Raw genomic sequence first — 7,181 nt, 5'->3', positions numbered from 1 at the left:
GGGGAGAATGGGTAGTGGAAGAAATAAGTAAGAGTTAAAAGAATGGTAGGAAAGATTTCATTAAGGAAATACTATCAGAATCAGACTTAGGCCTTTAGCCAACAACTTATAAACATATCTTTAAGACTTATGTGAAGCCAGTTCTTCCAGGTACATGATAGAAAGCCACGGAGGTCTCATTTTCCAGGACCCATTAGGAATAAAGAAACTTGTACTTGTTACCCTGCCAGGGCCCACAAGATTCCAAGAGTATTGTCATGAATATTTCTGGTGGCAGGTTACAACAGTAAGAAGGCTGCTATGCTTCTTCTGTAAATATGAAATACTCCTTTTAGCCAGCAGTAGGAAGACTGATGCTACATGGCTGGAGGTACAAGATTCTCAGTGGAGCTCCATCATTAGCAATGAGTCAATAACCATTAGCCTATTGGTGTCAATCAGTTGCCAGCTGTATGACTTAATGATACAGTACGTGGACTCTGCTTCAATCCTGGGTCTCTCGTTTACTACCTTTGGTAAGTTAGTATCTTAAGGTTCAGGTTTCTCATTTGTAGGGTGGGGATAATTTGTGAAGCTAAATGAAATGATTCCTGTTAACATAGAATAGTACGGGGTGTAGTGGTACACGTCTCTAATCCCAGCAACTCAGAAGCTGAGGAAGGAGGATCACAAGTTCAAGGCCAGCCTCAGCAACTTAGCAAGACCCTGTCTCAAAAATAATAATAAAAAAATTAAAAGTACTAAAGGACTGGGGGTGTACATCAGTGGTAAAACACCTCTCAGTTCAAGCTCCAGTATATATAAAAAAAAATGAATAGCATTTGGTCCATAGTAAGTGTCCAATTAATATTAGCTGGTTATTATTATTACTTTGAGATTGAGGGGAAACAGTTTATTTTGGAAAAGGTCAGAAGAGTAATTGCTCTCAGATTAACAAGCAAGGGGTTCCATTTATACTAGTGAATCAACAACTCCTTTATTCATTTGAAAAAAAAATTTTTTTTGACATCTACAGTTGCCAGACACTGCATTGGAGGCTGAGAAAAATAATGTGATGATATGAACCCCATGCCCTTTCTAGAATGCAGTACCTATGTTTTCTTCAGGAAAGGTGATAATTGATCTCAAAGGTTGAGTCAATGTTTGGCAATTGAGTTGGTGATGGATCCTGCATTTTTTTTTTAAATGCTTGTTTTTTAGTTGTAGTTGGACACAATACCTTTATTTTATTTATTTTTATGTGGTGCTGAGGATCGAACCCAGGGCCTCACACGTGCCAGGCGAGTGCTCTACCACAGAGCCACAACCTCAGTCCAGATCCTGCATTCTTATTAAGAAGTTTGGTATAGAGTTTTGGTTCACAAAGACTTTTTCTGGAAACCGTTTCTTTTTATTTCTTTAGCTACCTCTGTGTGTTGAGTCAGCCTCAGTTCTTAAATCCAATTGGGCAATTAGTGTTCCTTCCCATGTAAGTTAAGCAGATGCTGATGGATGTTGATTCCTCACAGCTGGTGTTAGGGTCCTGTGTTCCAAGGCACTATAGAATGTTCTAATGGCATTTTAGGAGTGAAGGGTATATTGAAGTTTGACACCTCATATTTTCTGAGATCAAGGATGTTTTAAAAGGCTAATTAGAAAATTTCGATGTCATTTCCACTAATTAGCTATACTGATTCTTTCCATCCCTACCATTATGTGTCACCTTCCTGCAGAACACCAAACATACTCTGACCTTTGCTTAGCTTTGTATTTAGTGACAAGTTATGAGAAAGCCTGTGACTTGTGAAAATGACATGAAACAAATAGAATAAGAGTCCCTGTCCTCAGGGATTCCGGTTTCTGAATCGAATTGGAGGGTGACTCAGCATCTTTTCTTACGTGTTGGGGACCGGATACACTTTTATTTCAGCCAATAGAATCACATTTTCCATTTTCCCAGAAAAGTAGATTTTCTGTGAGACTTAATATGGGGATGGGGCAGTGACTTGATAAAGTTGAGGAGGATGGGTAGATTTATGTGATGGAAGAGAGTAGAAACGAAGTCTCTTCCCACTAACTTGGTGAAGCAAAAATGTGCATTAATTGGGTATGATTAATTATAGAGTGGGTAGAATTTGAAAGTAGAGCCACAAGAAAGAAAAGGGTATGCTCTGAATCTGCTTGAGAGACAGTCTCCCTGTAACAAAGGTTTGGAAGGGAATGAAAATGAGAAATAAAAGATCTTAGATCTGTTGGGTAAGACTGCATTTAAGGTTAAAGTTTATCTTATAAGATACAGTTCTTTTAAAAAAATATTCATTAAGATTGATTGAGGTGCTTTATAAAAATATAAACTCTGGGATCCTAGCCCAGATCTACTGAGTTGGAATCTCCAGGGATAGAACCCCCAAATCAGTATTTTTCATTAGGTCTCCAGGGGATTCCAGCACTGTGTTATACTGGGGACCAGTGATGTAGGCAGTGTGTGATTCAATGATTCTGACAACATGACAGCACTTGTTCTGGCCTTCCTGCTGAGAAAGATGGTAAATAAGAAAACATATTGAAGAGTTTGATGTTATGGGCTCTTGCTACCCAAAATGTGGTCTGTGAGTCAGCAGCATGGACATGACCTGAGAGCTTGTTACAAATACAGAATTTTGGCTGAGTGTGATGGTATACACCTATATAATCCTAACTACTCAGGAGGCTGAGGCAAGAGGATCACAAGTTCAAGGCCAGACTGGGCAAGTAAGCAAGACCCTGTCTCAAAATGAAACGGGCTGGAGATACAGCTCAGTGGTCAATCCCCAGAGGACTTTGCAAAACAATTAAAATACTCTTATCACACTTAAAATGAATAATAATTGAATACACAGACACTTAAAATTATTTAGGACTTGTATTTTNAAAAAAAAAAAAAAAAAAAGTCCAGACAGGTACTAGGAACAGATGGGAGATTGGAATCTCAAGTTCAGAATGGAACCAGCAACTGAAGAATCTCAAAGCTAAATTAAGAACCATTGAATTGGAGTTTTTTAATATCCCTGATAGTAGTGGCTGAGAATTGTCCCAAGCTACATGGCAGGTAAGTTGTTTTTGCTACAACACAGAGGCAACAATCCCATCACAGGAAATACAGGCAATGGAGAAGCCCAGGATGGTATTTTTCTCAGGGTTTGTCACTCAGAGAATAAAGAAGGACAAGAGGGAAGTCACTCTAGAGGGAAATGCTGAAGCTGGTTTATATTGAGTTTGCTCTATGAACAAGGGGATGTAAGTCCACCAGTGGAATTGAGAGGTGAAATCTGAAGGCAGAGGGTAAATAATGAAGAGGACCCACAGAACTAGAAAGCTGAATGACACACAATTTAAATGTATAGTAAAAAGATTCGTGGAGAATTGAGTGAAGTTAGCTTTGAGAAGGTCATGTGGTTAAATTCAGTGGGTACTGAGCATGATTTCATTATTAGATTTGTGACAGTTTCGTGGAGAAGCTGCTAAAAAGATTGCAGCAACCCTCACTTGAGAAGAATCAGAGATGTCAAATTTTAGTCCTGCAGCAGAAACAAACAAGGCAGATGACTCTATCCAAATCCTGAGATCCTGGGATCATTTCAAGTTCCCTTTTCTGTTCTCAACCTTCTGTGACTTTTCAATAGACTGGAAAATTTAGGAGAAAGCTGAAGGGAGAATTCCAGGAGAAAAAGTCAAGTTGCAGGAGTAAATGTGGATGCCCAGAGGAGTCCTGGAGGGAAGACCACATTCTCAATCAGTGGGGAGCCCAAGAGAACACCTGGTGTGGTGCTTTTAAAATATACCCTTCAATTCTTGGTATGCTTTTCTTTAAGAGACAGAGACTAATCTACTTCCCCTTGGGTGTGAGCCATACTTACTGACTGGCTTCTAGCAAGTGGAATGAGACTACAGGGACAGTGTAATTGCCAAGACTAGATGGGAAAGGACACTGAAGCTTCCTCTTTGGAATCACTTGCTCTGGAGGAAGTCAGCTGCCATGTCTTGAGGACACTCAAGTGACCCTATTGATAGGTCCACATAAACTGAGATCTGTCCACACCTATGTAACTGCATCATTTTGGAAGCAGATCCTCCAGCCCCAGTCAAGCCTTCAGATGACAGCAACCTCAGTTGACACCTTTTGTGAGGGATCCAGAACCACCCAGCCAAGTCACTCCCAAATTCCTACCTGACAGAGATTGTAAATTCATAAATGTTTGTCATTTTTAAACCACTGCTTTTTTGGTAATTTGTTATGCAGCAATAGATCACACTTAGTAGAATGGATGAAGAGGGGAAGAAAGATAAACCACCAAAAAGACAAAAGAAACCAAAAAAATCAGAAAAAGGCAGGCAATAAAGCCAAGTTGAAACTTGAGTATTCAGATTATAAAGTGTGAGGGGAAGGAAAGTATGGTCAAACCTAGAAAAGTTATGAGACCGAAAGCCATTTGTCATCCAGTAACACTGATTCTTATCTGTGTGTATGTTTAAAATATTAGACAGGAAATGAAACTTCTCGCTCAGACACTATATATCTAGATATCAGACAATTTATATTCCATTACCACATCTGCTCAATAAGTTTGGGCAAGTCAAATCAATTTAATGAACATTATTTGTAACTGTGCTGTGTATTTTCCATCTATGAAATACAGGGCCATTTTCCCCTTGCCCATACCCCAGGACAACTTGAAGCATCAGTACTATCCAGTAACACCAAAGGCAATCAAGAGTGGCACCATCCCTCTATGTTCAACCATCCCTTTTCAGCTCTTTCTTACTCTCTCCTGGAGAGTCCTAGCGATACATACATACATCCCTGTCTTATTTCTTTTTCTTTTTTTTAGTACTGGGAATTGAACCCAGCAGTGCTTAACCCCTGAGCCATATCCCCAGCCCTGTCTTATTTCTATCTCCAGTAACAGATAACTAACCAGACAACACATTGTTAAGATGGATCCATTTTTAAACATTTTATTTTGAAATAATTGTAGATTCATAGAAAAGTTGTAATGACAGTATACAAAAATTTCCCATGTACCCTTCACTCATCTTCCTTTGTGGTTAACATCTTACAAAGCTAAAAAAATAGGATTGGTACAATACACTTATCCAAATTATAGACTTTCTTTAGCCTTCTAGTCTTTCTACTACTGTCAGTTTCTGTTTTGGGGTCCAATCCAAGATACCACATGGTGTTTAACCATTGTGATGCCTTAGTCCCCTCCTATCTGTGACAGTGTCTGACTTCCCTATTTTTTGCAGAGTACTGGTTGGGTAGTTTGTAGAGTGTCCCTCATTTTGGGTTTGCCTGATATGATTTCATGATTAGACTGGGGATATGGATTTGGGGAAAGAAAACCATACAGGTGAAGTGCCCTTCTTATCACATCCTATCAAGAGCATGAATTAGTTGCTACTGTAACCAATCACCATGAAGTTAGTGGATTAGAACACTAGGAATTAATTTTCTTATAATACTGGATCCCAAAAGTCTGAACTGAACCTTACAGGACTAAATTCAAGTTGGCAGGGAAAGTTCCTTCTGAAGTCTCTAAGAAGCATTGTTCCTTGCTTCTTCCAGCTTCTGGTGGTCCCTAGCATTCCTTGGCTAGTGGTCACATCACTCCATTCTCTGCTTCTATTGTTACATTGCCTTTTGCTCTGTGGGAAAATCCTTCTCTGCTTCCCACTTGTAATACACTGGCCCTATCTAGATAATCCAGTCCCTTTAGTCATGTAAGAGAACATACTCATAGAATCTGGGGTTTAAGACTTGGATATCTTTTGGGAGCCATTATTCAGCCTGCCACAGACTATCTGATTCCATATGATTTTTCAGTGGTGATGTTAACCTTGATCACTTGGTTTACCTGGAGCCTGCTAGGATTTTCCACTGTAAAGTTGTATTTGGGTTGATAGATTCCTTTCAATTGCTAGAAATGCAATTTTACTCACATCTAAATAAGTAATGATGTTGACATATGTAGCCATTCAACACCACTTACATGAAATGCCACTCCCTGCCAGACTCAGTTCTAGGGCCTGGAAATACAAAGAGTAGCAAGCAATGGTCCCTGCTTGCAAGGAGCTAATTGCCTAACTAGGAAAATTTTTATAATTTCTTTAAAGAAAGCTATTTTATAAGCATAAATGAGCATTCTTTTGAAACCATCTGGAAACTACTTCAGGATTGACCTTTGAAGGTACAGTGGTTTCAGGTCATATAAAAATGGAAATTAATGTTCTTATAATTTCTGAATTGGACTTTTTTGTGACTATTTTCTACTTTTATATGCTCTCTTGGATTCTCTTCTCAAAGGTAAAGTATTATCTCACGAACAAACCAATAAAAATGCCATCAGGATTCTCATGAGAAACTCCAGGTTTTATTTTGTGTCCAGGCAGTTTTATGGGACAAAATAGCCAGGATGCACCTCTAAACTCTAGGTACTTGTGAAACTAAAGTGAATCCAAACCTTGAATTTCACCCTTTTTCTTTGGACTGCAAAATAACACTACCTTCTCCTAAGGAATATGGTAGAATACAGGTTTACCCATAGATTTTTCTCCAAAGAGCCACTATGGCACTTCAAACTCAGAGTGGCTCCATGGGAACTCTCATTCAGTATAAAAACTCTGTTATTTTTACTGCTTGAAAGAGGCTCACCTTAAATTAACTCCAAGTCATGTCTGAAATATATATCCCATACCAGGTTCTCAAGTCAAATACTCTTGAAGTGAAATAGCTGAGAAATACACAGGGAATTTATCATTCACATACTGCAAAATTCAAGCTTCCCTTTGCTTCATCACAATATATCAGAGATGAATCCTAGTCATATTGCTTATTAGCTACCTGCCTCCGATGAACTCATATATACAAGGGATTTAATTAACATTGAGGGCCAGACGTGGTGGTGCATGCTGTGTGATCCCAGCAGCTCAGGAGGCTGAAACAGGAGGATCATGAGTTCAAAGCCAGCCTCAGCAACCTACCAAGGCCCTAAGCAACTTAGCAGGACTTATCTAAAAATAGAGTATAAAAAAGAGCTGGGATGTGGCTCAGTGGTCCAGCACCCCTGTATTCAATCCCTGGTACCAAAAAATAAAATAAAATAACCCCAAAAGTGACAGTAAGGCTGTTCCTCTCTACCTCTTGTTGTAAGATTCAAACAAGA

The sequence above is a fragment of the Marmota marmota genome, unplaced genomic scaffold, assembly GCF_001458135.2.
Source record: "Marmota marmota marmota unplaced genomic scaffold, marMar, whole genome shotgun sequence".
Lineage (NCBI taxonomy): Eukaryota > Metazoa > Chordata > Mammalia > Rodentia > Sciuridae > Marmota > Marmota marmota.
Note: the sequence above shows the minus strand (reverse complement) of the source record.